Here is a 15,500-nt window from a genome sequence, read left to right as displayed (position 1 = left end):
GAGGATATAGAACCATTTGTTGAAGAAAAAGTAACAGGAAGTTTCAGAAAATGACTATCTTAGGGCATTTTGTGTTGCTATAACAAAGTAGCTGAGGCTGGAGTACTTTATAAAGAAAAGTTTATTTGGCTCATGTTTCTGGTGGCTGGAAGGATCAAAAAGAATGGTGCTTGGGTCTTGGTGAAGGCCTCCTTGGTTGCATCACAACGTGGTGGAAAAGCAGAAAAGGGAACTTGCCATATGCACACAGGACCAAAGGACCAAGCCATGTAATGGCCTAGCTTTATAACAACTGATAATTTTGAGACAACATTGATCTGGTCAAAAATTTGAAGCCCCCATGACCTAATTACCTTCCACTAGACTTGACCTTTTGAAGGTTCTACCACTTCTAGTCTGCCCCACTAGAGACCAAGCTTCAAGCACATGGAATTTAGGGAACAAATACATCCAAATCATAGCATGACATTGCAGAAAATAGCTTGAATGATGTAGAGGAAAGGTAAGAAGATTTGAGTCTCTAGGAGAGACCTGTGTAATTTGGGGTCTGTTTCAATTTCTGAATCTTCTGGATAAAAACTCATATTGCTAGAAAGTGTAAGGAGATTTTCCAAGCATATTCCCAGCTGTCTATGGGCCTCTGCTCTGGCTCCTAAGTCCCAAGTGATTCTGTATAATGGTGACCACAGATTTTCAGGGATTGTTTTCTGTTTTATCCACAGAGTCTAGAACAATTTTTGATACTTAGTAGGGCATATAAATATTTGATGAATAATTCCAGTGGTCTTTAAAGTGTAGGTGAAAATAAAGTGAAGTGAGTATGGAGCTACTAAGGGTGTTGTCTATTGGAAGAAAAAGATTAGGATACCTTACTTGAAGCTAAGATGCATTTGGAAATCACTGAAGTATTTTGAGAAGGGATGTGACTTGATCAACATTAACACCTCAGTAAGATTAAAATTGCTTCAAATGTTCTGGAAAGAAAGGAAACAAGAGATACTCCACTTCTTACTAAAAAGTTATTTTCATCGAGTATAGTTATTGAGTGAATTAATTTGAAAAATGATTGAAATATTGGTTTTCATGAAAGCCATAAGCTTCTTGTTTCATCTTACCTTGAACTCATATGTATGGAGTTGAAGATAAGAATTCAAGGGCTCTCACTATAACTTTGAACAAACTAATATCCAGCCTTGTCTTCAGAAATGCTTAATTTAAAACAACTTTTGCACATACTGGCATTTGGAGGCTAATTCATTTAGAGCATTCAATATTAGCACCCACCCTTGAGAAAAGGCATTTATAGTTATGTTGGTAGGGTATTCTCTATGCATGCTAAAATTCAGGTGAGTGATAGAAGTGAAGGCAAAAGCTACATCAAAAAGAAGGAGAGGGTTCCATTTGCAAGTATAGACATAAAACCTATATACTTCTGGACAAGAGTGAGAAGACATCCTTACCATCCATCTACCTGCTATAAAGTTATGTGTTTTGGTAGATGAAGTTTAAAACAAATGCAGTGGCAAAGAAATGCTTTAAATGAGCTATTCCTTGCTTCCTTGAATTATTTTCTCTCTTTCCTCTCTCAATTCTTGCTCTTATCCACCCACTAGGATCTTTTTTAGCAGTCTTCAAGGAAAAATAATGAAAAGAGAAAGAAGTGGAATTTACATAATATCTTCCTTCCAAGATACTAACAGCAGTTCACCCATCTATAATTGGTTCTCACAATAGTCCTCTGAACAGGCCTGCTATTATCATCATCATCACCATCATCATCATTATTATTTTCATTTCGCAGTCATATCTCTTTCTGCTGAGACTTTCAGCTAACACCTCATTGCTTGAACAATTTCAGCCCCTCGACATATATATAACAAAGACTTCAACTGCCACCTCCCATTTGTGATTGTGCCACATATTCCATTACAGTCTCTGGCCCTCTGTTTAATTTTATCAGTTAAAAATATATTAAAACCCTGTATTGTGGGAGAGCACTGCAGGATTACTGAACAGAAGGTGAAGTGAATTCTGAAAAAGAACAGAATTAAACATAAATATCTTACAAACTAAAATGAAAATGGAAAGCAACTGTCAAGGCAAATTGATTTGAATTGCATAAGAATGTGATTTTTTTAATTGACTTGGGACATGAACTATTCTTTCTAACTGCTTCAACTTGGCAGATGACACTACCTGTCTCTTTCTAATCTCTTCCAGTCATTCAGCCTCCAAATTTGTATTGGCTTCAAAACTTTGAACATCTCAGAAATGTTTCCAGCTCACTAAATTCTTCTAGTCATTTCACATATCCAATAACAACAAAGCCTCCTGTGGGAATGACCCTGAAATGGCATGAGTCACTGGCAAATGATCCCTTCTTATTGCCCCAACAATCAGTTCCTTCCTTGGCCCACTACTCAATTTATTTTTAACATAGACAGATTTCATTCAGTGGGCCAGATGTTGAATCTTACATTTCTCCCCTTTCATCTCTTACTCATATTTAGTGTTACATGAAATCTCTCCCTTTATATAATAGCTACCCTATAATTAGACTCTTTATTAGTCAGCTATTATAACAAATAACCACAAGAACTTACTGGCTTAGTAAATATTATATCCATTGTGGTAAAATAAATATATTAAAATATCCATTTTAACCATTTTAAGTATAATTCAGTGGCATTAATTATATTCATCATATTGTACAGCCATTACCACTATTTTCAAAACTACATTTCTCAAATAGAAACTCCATTAAGCAATTACTCTCCTCTTCTCTGAGCACCTTGTAAACTCTAATCAATTTTCTGTCTCTATGAATCTGCCAATTCCAAATATTTCTTATAAGCGGAATCATATAATATTTATCCTTTTGTATCTGGAAGTGCTTCTTCCTCATGAGCCTACAAACTGGATGGGGTAGCTCTGCTGTTCTTGGCTAGACTTGCCTGAAAGAGACTTCAGGTATATTTCTTATGTCCCTCATACTGTTTAGACCAGAGAGATGTACTTGGTAGTACAGAGCTTCAGACAACAAACAGGAACATGCAAACCCTCTAAAAATGAGGCTCTAAATTGGTAAACTATCATTTCTATATCTCTTCCATTGGCCAAAGCGAGACATTGGACAGAGTCAAAGACTAGAGTCAGGCAAGTAAATTCCACCTTTAGTGGGAGATTGCAAAACTACATAAAAGTGTGTGGCTACAGGAAAAGTTGAAGAACTTTGACTCTGTCTTACATGGTTAAATGTGAACTCAGGAGTTGTTTGGACCCTGTTCTACCACTTTTTAGCCATGAAACTTTTTTTAAAAAAAGGTTTTAATGTTACTGAACCTTGTTTCCTTATTAGTAAAATGAGAACAATAGTTATTACCTATTTCATACAATGATGTGATTATACTGAAATGTTCTACTTTTCAATAAAAATATCAAGCAGTATTATTGCCATTCTTAAAAAGTAAGGAATATAAAAGCAATCAAACATAATAAAACTTTTATATCTTTGCTTTTCATTGAGAAAAGAAATTTAGAAGAAGATGGTAGAAACCATGGAAATTCATAAAGGGATTAGGAATTGCAGGCTAAGTTCTATTGGTATTTGAAGCAACAATAGCAATAATTTTGTCCATTCATTTTTATATTTTCTCTTTGCCATAGAACTCTTTATTCAACAGAAACCTAACCTACAATTCCAGTACAGAAATCAGTAGAGGGTTTTTTTTTTTTTTTTAAAGGACATCGGGGTATCCAGGTCTCTGCCCACTGCATGTGTTCTTATCTCACAAGGGACCCAATTATTTATTCTAAACTCCCTCTTTTTCCATATCCAAACAATGAAGTCAAATTGAATTATGTGATCTTCCTAACTCACACAGCTAATTAATGCTGGAGCAGAGAGGAGCGTAGAACCTCTTTTTGTAAATCCTTGTTCATACCATACAAACTTCTGTAAACTTTCACAGACTTTGTTGGTTAATGGCAATTTCTTCTGTTTAATTTTATCTTCTATCTGTTTTCTCAATATGTCCTTGATTCAGATATATCATGTCTGGAAGGCAGCACTCAAATATGTCAGCCATGATTATGCCCATTTGAGAAACACAAATATGACACTGGTGAAAAGAAGATCTCCACAGCAAATAAATAAATAAATAAATAAAAAGTAGAATAAAGGAATGGAAAATACAGTAGAAATACGAATACATACAGAAAAAAACATGAACATATCTATTTAATTTCATACAGATGTGCTTATGTATATAGATCTACTCGTGTGTGTGTGTGTGTATACACTTTTGTGAATCTGAAGCATAATTTAGTGTATTAGAGAGGCATGAAATGGAAGTCAAAATTCTACCTCTTAATAGCTTTGGGGGCTTTGGACAAAGTCCTCAGCATCTTTGAGTTCAGTATCCTCTTGGCAAAATGAGGCTAATAATAGCCACTTTACAGGAATGTTGCAAGCATAAATGAGTATGAGAAACAGAAGCTCCTTTTAAATATTAATAATACATATCACCTTGGGAGTATTACCAAGTCTGCCATAATGCCACCCTTGTGCTTTCTAAGTTCTATGCTTCTGGAACCATTTCTGAATTCCACACAACTTAATGATTAAGGACACAGTCTTAGAGTCAGAAAAGCACAGGTCCATGTTAATTATGCAAGTTACTGAACTTTAAACTGAAATTATTGAATTTATCTGTCTGAACCTAAGTTTTCTCATCACCATATGAGAGTGACAGCACCTTCTTTACTGGGTTACCAGGAGGTTTGGATTAGGCAGCATAGGTTAAAGTATGATGCGTGGTAAACAGTAGCAATACTAGTTTTGCATCTGCTCAGACACAGGAGAGTAAATTTGGGGAAATCTTGAAACAGCTGTGTTTGAAATCTTTAGAAATTACATTATTTTATTTGTGTAATTATTTAATGCAGCATTTATTAATTTTAGGGAGAAACTAGTAAAGTCTTTTTTCCTAAAAGAATGGGCTGATTTAAGTATTGTTTAGCACAGTTTCTTTCACTGAATGCCATTTCTGTTGCTATGTACATTCCAACAATATGATGCAACTGACAAAACTGCCCCATTGGAACAAGGGAAAAGATCATCTTGTTATTTCTTGGGGCAGTATCGCTAGATGAGCATCTATGGTAGCATTGTCCCACAAATAATTCAATGATGATAGGATAGGGAATCCCCCTCTTTCATTCATACACACACACACACACACACACATGTATATACACACACACATATATATATATATATATATATATATATAATTTTTTAAGAGAGAGAGAATTTTTAATATTTATTTTTCAGTTTTCAGTAGACACAACATCTTTATTTTATTTTTATGTGGTGCTGAGGATCGAACCCAGCACCCCGCACATGCCAGGCAAGCACGTTACCACTTGAGCCACCTCCCCAGCCCAATATATATATATATATATTATATATTATATATATATAAAATTTTTAAGCACTTAAAATATGACAAGTGCAACTGAGGAATGGGATTTAATTTGTGTGTGTGTGGTGCTGGGGATTGAACCCAGGGCCTTATGCATGCAAGGCAAGCACTCTACTAACTGAGCTGTATCCCCATCCTGGGATTTAATTGTATTTCATTTAATGAATTTAAATGGAAATAAACATAGGTCTAGAGACTTCTTTAGATGCATGAGCCAATTAGAAAGCTGTTTGATATTTATCTCATCAAGTAACATATACTCAAAAACATAGACAGGCAAAATAAATACGGAAAGAAAGCTTTCATAGTGGAAATATGTCAAAGCAGCCAGCAAAGGATGAGCTGATGTGGCTTATTCCTTTCCTTTCCTGACTGTTCATGATAAGCATAGACTATAACCACCTGCACACCAATACTTTGGGCTGTTAATAATTTTCTTACACTTTCAGCTTATAAAGCTTTAGTTACTTTTTATGTAACTTAAAAACATCTTCTCCAATCCCTTATTTGTGAAATGTGAATTGCTTGCTTGTTCAGCATGATGTCTTTCAGTCATAATAGCATTTATCTCCACATGCATCCAAAGATAAGTGTGCAAGTACTGATGGACTGCAACTTGTTGTAGTAGCTATCAAAATCAAAGGGACTCAGTAAAGACATTAAGAATAATAAAAGAGTAAGGTAAAGAAAGGGTATTAGAGTTTATACAATTAGAGATACACATGTTCCAGGATTGGGAAGAAATGATGTAGCCAAATAAAACAGGGTTATTGGCTGAACACATGCATACCCTATGACCTACCCACTCCTAGGCATATAGGAAACATAAATGCATAGTTATATTCACCCAAAATCAAATATAAGACTATTTATAGTAGCACTATTTAACAACTCCAAACTGGAAATTACTCAAATGTCTATCAGTGATAAAATTGATAAATAAAGTGTGGTACATTCATATAATGGATACTATATCAATGAGAATAAATGATCAACAACTGCACATAACTGTTAGAATGGATCTCAAAAATAATTCTGAGTGAAAAAATAATTCATACACTATAATAACATTCATATGATGTTTCAGAAGAAGCGACACTATTCCATGGTGTTAGAAATTATAATAGTGGTTATCCTTGGCAGGTATATCCCAAAGGGGTTTCTCTGATACTGGTAATATTCTGCTTCTTTATCTGGATCCTACTTATCTATTTCTGCATAATAAATTACCTCAAAACTTAGCAGTTTAATACAACAGACATTCATTATCTCATATTCCCTGTGGGTCAGGAAACAGTACAGCTTACCTGTATGTCTCTGGCTCAAAGTCTCTTACATGGGTGCAATTGAAGTGTTGTCTGAGGCTGTGGTCTTGTCCGAGGCTCAACTGGGAAGTAATCTGTTTCCAAGTTCATTCATGTGTTCAGTTCAGAGAGAATTCTGTTCTCACTGACTATTGACCAGGGCCTACCTTGGTCTCTTGCCCTGTTGGCCTACCCAAAACACTGTTCACCACATAATATTTGATTTCCTTCAGAGCAAATGAGCAAAAGTGTATTAAGGAGTGAGCACAGAATATAGAATCCATACTTTTCATAACATAACCTTGGATATAACATCTTATCATTTGTGACATATTTTTTATATTGTATCATGTATGAATATGTAAAAAGAGATCCCATCATTGTGTACAATTATGCACCACTAAAAATCTGGAAAAAAAATTCCAGCCCACAGTAAAGGGGAGGAACTATGTGCAATCCGAATACCACAAGGTACAAATTATTGGGAGCCATCTTGGGGTTACCTACCACATATGTGTTCAGTTTATAAAATTTAATGAGCTGTACACTTTAGAATTGTGCACTTTTCTGCATATACATTATACTTAAAAGTTTGGTTGGTTGAATAATTATTAACAGAACTTCTGGATCTCACAAAAGTGACCTGCAGCTTTCAGATTGTGTTATGGTTTGGATAAGAGGTGTTCCCTAGAAGGTAACATGTGAGACAATGCAGAAAAGATCACAGGTAAAATGATTGGGTTATAACAGCCTAAATATTATAAGTATATTAATCTACTGATAGTGATTAACTGGGAAGTAACTGTAGGCAGGTAGGGCGGGACTGGAAGAGATAGGTCATTGGGGACATGCCTTTGGTGTATATATTTTGTCCCTAGTGAGCACTATCTCTGCTTCCTTGTTGCCAAGTCCTGAGTTGCTTTCCTCCTCCACATCCTTTTGCTTTGATGTGCTGCCCCACCTCAGACTCAGGGCAATGGAGTTGGCCATCTATGGACTGAGATCTCTGAAACAATGAGTCCCAAATATACTTTTCCTCCTCTAAAAATGTTCTTGTCAGGTCTTTCAGTCACAGCAATGAGAAAAGCTGCCTAAAAAGGATAGATTTCTCACTGGAATTTCTTAAATTTAAAAGAAGTCTGAATCAAATGATGTTTCCATTCCCAGTTTTCCAAAGAATCTCTACATTGCTTTCCATATTGGCTGCATCAATTTGTAGTCCTACCAGCAATGCATGAGTGCACCTTTTTCCCACACATCCCCGCCAACACTTATTGTTGTTTGTCTTCATAATAGTTGCCATTCTGACTGGAGAGAGGTAGTATCTTAGAGTAGTTTTGATTTGCATTTCTCTGATTGCTAGAGATGATGAGCATTTTTTCATTAATTTGTTGATTGATTGTATATCCTCTTCTGAGAAGTGTCTGTTCAGGTCCTTGGCCCATTTGTTGATTGGGTTATTTATTTGTTTGTTTATTTGGGTTCTTTGTTGTTGTTGCTTAGCTTTTAGAGTTCTTTACATGCTCTAGAGATTAGTGCTCTATCTGATGTGTAAGGGGTAAAAAATTGCTCCAAGGATGTAGGCTCTCTATTCACGTCACAGATTGTTTATTTTACCAAGAAGAAATTTTGTAGTTTGATTCCATCCCATTTATTGATTCTTGGATCTGGCTCCCAAAAACAGAGCCCCTTCATCCAACTCACCTTTACCAGTTGGGTAAACTGCAACAATTGCTAATTTTTTGTATCTCTGCTCTGTACACCATCACAGTGTATATCTGTGATCACCACTGCTCTGAAAATCCATGAACTCTGAAGGGCAAAGGATTTATTTCCAGTTAAACTTAAAGGGAATGTGTGCTATGAAGAGAGAAAATGGCCCACATTGTGCAGTCAAAACCTGGGTTTCCTGTAGCAACATCTTTGGTCAGATTGTCAGAATAGGGAAGCCTCTGAGATAGTGAAGAATTTAAATCATATTATTTAAAGTTATCTCCTAGTAATGATGTGTGTTCAAAGGACTGGAAATGAAGATCCCTTGAGTAAACATCATATAACAATTATCATGCACTGAAATTTATAAATATGCTATATGTTGTCCCCAAAGATGGGGCCAGCAACTTGCTAGTTAGTAACTGCTAATCTTTAAACCTGTGTCCAGTACTGGTAACATGCATAGAGTGGGAAGGAAAGGCATTAACTTTGGAAATCTTATCCTAGGTGATGAGAATAAAATAGCATTCTTGTAAAAGTTTTAGACATTTTAGCAAAGGAGCTGCAAATAAAATGTACTTTCTCATTATTAAAGAAGCCTTTTGGCTCTTTCTCAATAACCACTCCATTTTTCTCCATATTTTGTTCTAAACCCTGGCTGGATTTCCCATCACTGGAACACAAATGGGGTAACCTGGTTAGACTTGGTACATCTTCATCCATGGTAGTGTCCATGAAAAACCATCCACCATATTATTTTCTAACCTTCCTCTCTTCCTTTCTTCATTCCTTTCTCCCTTCCTTCATTTTTAGTATTTTTTGTGCTTTTAGTTTATTATGTCACTTCCTTCTAACATCATTCATAACAAGTGCTGTTAAGAATAAGCTTTCGTTCTACAGTATTGTACATATATGAATATATCACAGTGAATTATATATGTATGTATGTGTGAGTATATATATGTATATATATATATAATTTTATAGATTGAAATATTACCCCAAGAGATCTTGCTTCTTTTTATAAGTCTTATATATAAGTGCCATTTTCAACTATTAAACAGGTAGTTCAAATGCCAAAGACAACATTCATCAAAAAATTAATTTAGTGAACAAAGTAATTAGATCAAAACAAAAAGAGATGTCATATGAAAATGAAAATTTTAGCAACCGTTTCCAAATTTAGCATCATACCTGAAATTTTATTGTGAAGGCTTAAAAAATACAATGAAGTGTATAAATAAAGTGTTGAAATGATACAATTTGACCAAAATATTAATTTTGATAATCACTATGTCAGTTATATGGCTTTAACCTTACTAACTTAATATTCATCACAAAGACAATCTCAACCTAAGCCTAAAATACCTTCATGTAAAATGTGGATTAGACATCAAAGAATTCTGGGTCTTCTTTTACTTTTATTCAAGTTGTATGCAAGCTATTTAATTCTAAACCTAAAATTATAATATACTTTAATTCTTTCTCTTTAAAATTCAAATATGTATTTTACAATAGTGCTCTACAATTTATTCTTTGTAGTGAATGAAGCATTTTTAGTCCAAAATGCTGACCGGATCCTCTTCTCTCTCCTAAGTTTATTAGTTTTTTTTTCTTTCCACACCAATCACCAGAAGTTCAGAAGTAATGTTAGAATTGTGCTAACCCTATTACCAGAAGAAAGAGTATCATCTCCTACACTTCAGCACAGGCTTATATAAGACGATATTGTTTTTGGTTTTTTTATTTCTTTTTTTCTTTTGGTTGAGTTGGTTATGTTATTTTGTTGTATTTTGTGTGTGGGGGTGTGTGTGTTAGTGCAGGTCACAATTACAATGTACTAGGCTGGGGTTGTAGCTTAGTGGCAGAGTGCTTGCCTAGCATGTGTGAGGTACTGGGTTTCATCCTTAGCACCACATAAAAATAAATAAAACAATTATTAAAAAACAATTACAATATACTAAGAAGTTGTTATGCTGGACATTTTCCCTTCCTGGATAAGGGAGATATTTTCAATTTTTTAAAAAATTTATTGGTTCTTTTTAGTTATATATGACAGTAGAATCTATTTTGATATATTTATTCAAGCATAGAATATATCTTATTTAGATTAGGGTCCCAGTTTTTTGGATAAACACAATGTTGATATTCACTATCATATATTCAAATATGAACATAAGACAGTTATATAGAATTCATTCTATTCTTTTTCCTATTATCATCCCTCACCCTTCCCTTCACCCTTCCCCTTTGTCTAATCCACTGAATTTCTATTCCCCTTCTTGCTGGAGATTAGCATCCACATATCAGAGAAAACATTCAATCTTGGTTTTGGGGGATTGGCTTATTTCACATAGCATAATAGTCTCCAGGTCCCTCTATTTATTGGCAAATGTCCTAAAGTCATTCTTATTTATGGATGAGTAATATTCCAACCCATTTTATTCTTTGAATGCCTGTTTAAAAATAATCTTCAAATTCTTTATGGGGGGTGATCTTATATCCATCTATTACTAACAGATGTAAATAATGGCTTAATAAAATAATTTATTATCCCTCATTGTTCTGTGGGTTGACTGGTATCATCCAGATGGTTCTCACTGTAGGCTCTTATATGGCTGCAGTAAAATGACAACTGTGGCTGGAGCCATTTGATGACGCAATTTTACCAGACATCAAAGAGGGCTTCTTCACTCATATGTTGTGGCCTGGACTTGGAAAGCTGACATATCTGGGGTTAGTCAGGCACACCTCCCTCTGTTTCTCCACATGGCTAGCTTCTTCTAAACATGTGGATATTGAAAGGTTGTTGGAATATTTACATGGTAGCTGACTTCCCTCAAATTTAGCATTCTAAGATACTCAGGTACATGCTGCAAGACATCTAGAATTCTTCTGACTGAGGCCTGGAAGTCAAGCAGTGTCATTTCTACAATATTCCTTTTGTCAAAATTAATTGAGTCAAAGGATTACAAAAAAAGGTGTGAATGCTAGTAACAGACTACATAGAGGTGTGAATACTAGGAGGTTTGGCTAATTGAAGGCCATATTTGGAGTCTTTGTATCACAAATGAAAAAAGATAAACAATGCAATCATCAAGTTTTTCAGAATGAACTCTTTAATATATTGCTTAATAAGAAGCTTTCCTTAATTTCTTTACTTCTTCCTCTGAATACCAAATTTTTGGTCTTTTGAATCAGCAATTTTCACTCAAGGGTGAAAACCGCAGTGGGGGAGACATTGTCTGTAGAATTGGTAGAAGCAAGCTAATGCTACTGCACAAATGTACTCCTTAATCCATCTCCTTTATGTCTGTTTCCCTGATGACTATGGTGACTTCATTTTGCCTGTATTCTTCCATAGCATTCCATGAACATTAGTGAGAATGACAAATAATCCTATCTCTCTTCTTTGCAGGTATCAGGGTAGAGACAAGTTTCAGAAGCAATGAGCATGCTTCATCTAGTCCATGACAGATCACACTTAGCCATTATATGTTGACCTTTTCTGACTGCTTGGTCATTTGCTGGACATTTCCATTCTCTCAAACAAATGGCTTCAGTACCTGTTAGGAATTGATTCAATGGATAATTAAAATCTCTATTCATAGTGTTGCAAAGGTCAACTAGATGAAACATTAAACCCCATTCCAAGTATGGTCCTGTGGTGACTTTTCTGAAACTGAAGGGCAACACTACATCCTCCAGCTTTGCTAGTGACTGACGAGGCTGAAACTATGTTATGATTGGTTACCAGGTCAGAAAAATCTTGGTGTTCTTTTCACATCTCTAGATTCAAATAGGAAGAGAAAAAAGAAGGCAAACAAATGGCCTCATAACTAAACACCCTAGGATTAAGGAAAGGCCCTTCAGAACAGAGTCAATGGAGAAATGCTGATAATCAGTTCTTATTTCCATCAACAGTGGCTGCCCACAAGCAGAGAGGTTAATGGCTACATGCACTAGTTTGCAGAAAAGAATATTTTTAATCACTTTGAAAAACTCTGAAGTACAAGAATAATCTTATGCATGCACATATTTACCTTAGAAGTGTTCAAACCCTTTTTCAATGTGCCTTACCACTTTATTTTGTATCAAAATAAAAATACTATACAGCAGTCTCTTGAGTTATGTTAGAATGTCATTTTACAGTTTACAAAGTCTTTCCATATGTAGCCCTGAATCATCTTTTTATTTGTCTTTTAAATCCTAACCTTTAAGTGTTCACAGAATGATTATTTTCTTCTACTTTAGAAGTTTAAAATCTTATAGTTAACTTATTTGGACTTATTTTTTAGTAAAACTCTTGAATTTTGTCACAAAATATCTTCCTATATATTTTTGTTGTTTGATTTTTTAATTTTGTTTCATTTTATCAATCTCTGGAAAAATCTCAGTTCCCTTCACAACTCTTATTAAATTCACATCAATCTCTGAGTTGATCAAGGAATATAATCAGTTGGTATTGAAGGGAAATAATATTGTAGCACATGCTAATATGATTATATATTGCTATATTAAAATGCCATAAATATAAAATGGAAAAGTCAGTTAAAGAAAAGTGCTAAACCATGCTGCTCTATGAAATAGAGAATACCAGCTTTAGCTTCATTGTAAAAGAGATTTTAGAGCTAGGAATGTAGTTCACTGGTAGAGCACTTGCCTTGAATGTATGACATTCTAGGTTCCATCCCCAGCAACAACAAAAAAAGTGTGGAGATTTTAATATGTAAGACTAGACCTCATTAAAATATGAATGTCTTTTTCACATAGTTCGCTTGCATCAATAGAATTACATCCAGTGAAATTATGCAATAGAATGTGGTGCCAAACCATGCAAGCTGGGTGTCCCAAACATGTTTTAAGGAAGGATGAGATAAAACCTTATCACAGAAATGAAGAGATAGGGGGGCTGGGGCTGTAGCTCAGTGGTAGAGCGTTTGCCTAGCATGTGTGAGGCCCTGGGTTCGATCCTCAGCACCACATAAAAATAAATAAAGATAAAGACATTATGTCCACCTAAAACTAAAAAATAAATATAAAAAAATAAAGAAATAGGAATGAAGGCAAATTTGGCAGGAACAGTTTAGAGTAGGTGAAACTAGATCTCCCCCAGCAGGTCAGTATTGTGATTCAGAAATCAAAATTATGTTTATAACCAACTCAGCCATTTAAAAAATGTTGGACTTGAAATTTGAAAATATTCCTCAAAAGTAGAAACTTTACTTGGAATTTATTATGAAATACTTCTCTAAATGTAATTCTAACTGGATTTTTAAAGGCCTCTAGCTATTTCAGGCCTTCCTAAAAAGAGGTTATCTGTTTGCTTGAATGTGGCATCTTTCATTCCTGATTTTAATCTTTCTGTTGAGGCTATTTTAAAATGGCTTAGATCTATTTTTTCCTCCTAGGAAGTTAGGGTTATGAATTCTAAAAGATCCAAAAGATTACAGAGTTAAACTTTCTTGTTTGGCAGGTTAAAATTAAATAACTGTAGATGAGAGAAAACAGAAAAGCATGTCTCTAGTTCTAATGATAAATATCATTTAGGAATATTTTATTTCAATTCAGATGACTTCAATCTTTAAATCATAAAATTAGAAATCAATCTGTTATGTTTCAATCAATTGACAAACCATTACCATAGACACAAAGACTAAATACAATAGGCATATTTTGAAAAATATTTCCCATTTCCTGCTAACAAGGTATGCTGAGCTGCTTCTTGAAATTGTTGGCAGAAGAAAAAATTCTGTGTAGGATGAAGTCATAGGGAGACATTACTTTTGAGGTGCTTATAGGTAACTTGGTTACAAGTCCCTCTTTACCAGTATAGTAGACAGAATAGAAGATAGACCCCAAAATCCCTGCTACCTTTTATTCATAGCTTGGGGTGGTCTATCTCTTTTAATATTGCTGTGGCCTGTAATTTGCTTATAATCAATAGAATATAGCATGGGTGATGGCACATCACTTCCCTGATTATATTACATAGGATTTTAACTTCCACCATGCCTGAAGACTCTCCCTTTTGCCAGCTTTAATGAAGCTAAGTGGCAGTGTTAAAAGACCCACATGGCAAGGAACTGAGGGTGGACCTAAGCCGACTACTGAAGATCCTCAGTCCAAAAGCCTAAAAGGAACTGAGATCCTCAGTCCAAAAGCCTAAAGAGGAATTTAATTCTACCAAAAATTATGGAAGTGAACTTTGAAGTAGATCCTTCCCAATCAAACTCTCAAATGAGGCCCCAGCCTTAGTCAACATTTTGATTGAAGCCTCATGAGAGAACTTGAAAAGGATGACTAAGCTAAGCCATGCTTATATTTCTAACCCACATCAAATGTAGATAATAAATGGGTGTTGCTTTAAGCCTCTAAGTTTGTGATAATTTGTTATGCAGCACTCAATAACTAATAAAGCTCACGTCTGTGGCAGGAGAATAATGACCCCCCAAAGATGTTCTCAATTTCTAGAGTCTCTGACTTTGTAGATGTAGTGAAGTTAATGATGGGGTGGTTATCTTAGATTCCAGGGAGGACTAATTAATCACAAGGATCTTTGTCAGTGAAAAGGAGTCAGGGAGAGGTTTGAAGATGCTGTACTGATGGTTAGGGAGGGGCCATTCTCCAAGGAACACAGGCAATCACTAGAAGTTGAAAAGGGCTCCAGAATGAATACAGCCCTGCTAGCAACTTGATTTTAGCTCAGCAAAACCCAATTTACTATCTTACATTTCTGACCTCCAGAAATGAAAGGTAGTAAATTTGTATGGTTTTAAGCTACAAAGTTTATAGTGATTTGTTATAGCACTAATGGGAAGCTAATACAGGATCTATGATTACCAACATCTATGATGAGTAGCAATAGTCCTTCTCCAGGGGCTCATCTGCTCCTAACAGCTACTGCACAATAACTGTGAATATCAGCTTCCTTTTCCAAAAGTAAACAAATAAATATGTTGCCACTGAGCATCATTTGATAGAAAATTGCACTTGT

General features: G+C 35.0%; 1 protein-coding gene across 1 annotated transcript in view; it reads left to right on the top strand.

Moving 5' to 3' along the window:
• The window catches only part of Frmpd4 (FERM and PDZ domain containing 4), a 193,328-nt gene that overhangs the window by 128,326 nt on the left and 49,502 nt on the right, over window positions 1-15,500 (top strand). The window lies entirely within an intron of this gene.

Source organism: Urocitellus parryii, chromosome X (genome assembly GCF_045843805.1).
Source record: "Urocitellus parryii isolate mUroPar1 chromosome X, mUroPar1.hap1, whole genome shotgun sequence".
Taxonomy (NCBI): Eukaryota; Metazoa; Chordata; class Mammalia; order Rodentia; family Sciuridae; genus Urocitellus; species Urocitellus parryii.
The sequence above is the reverse complement of the archived record's forward strand: the minus strand, read 5'-3'. Positions and strand labels throughout refer to the sequence as shown.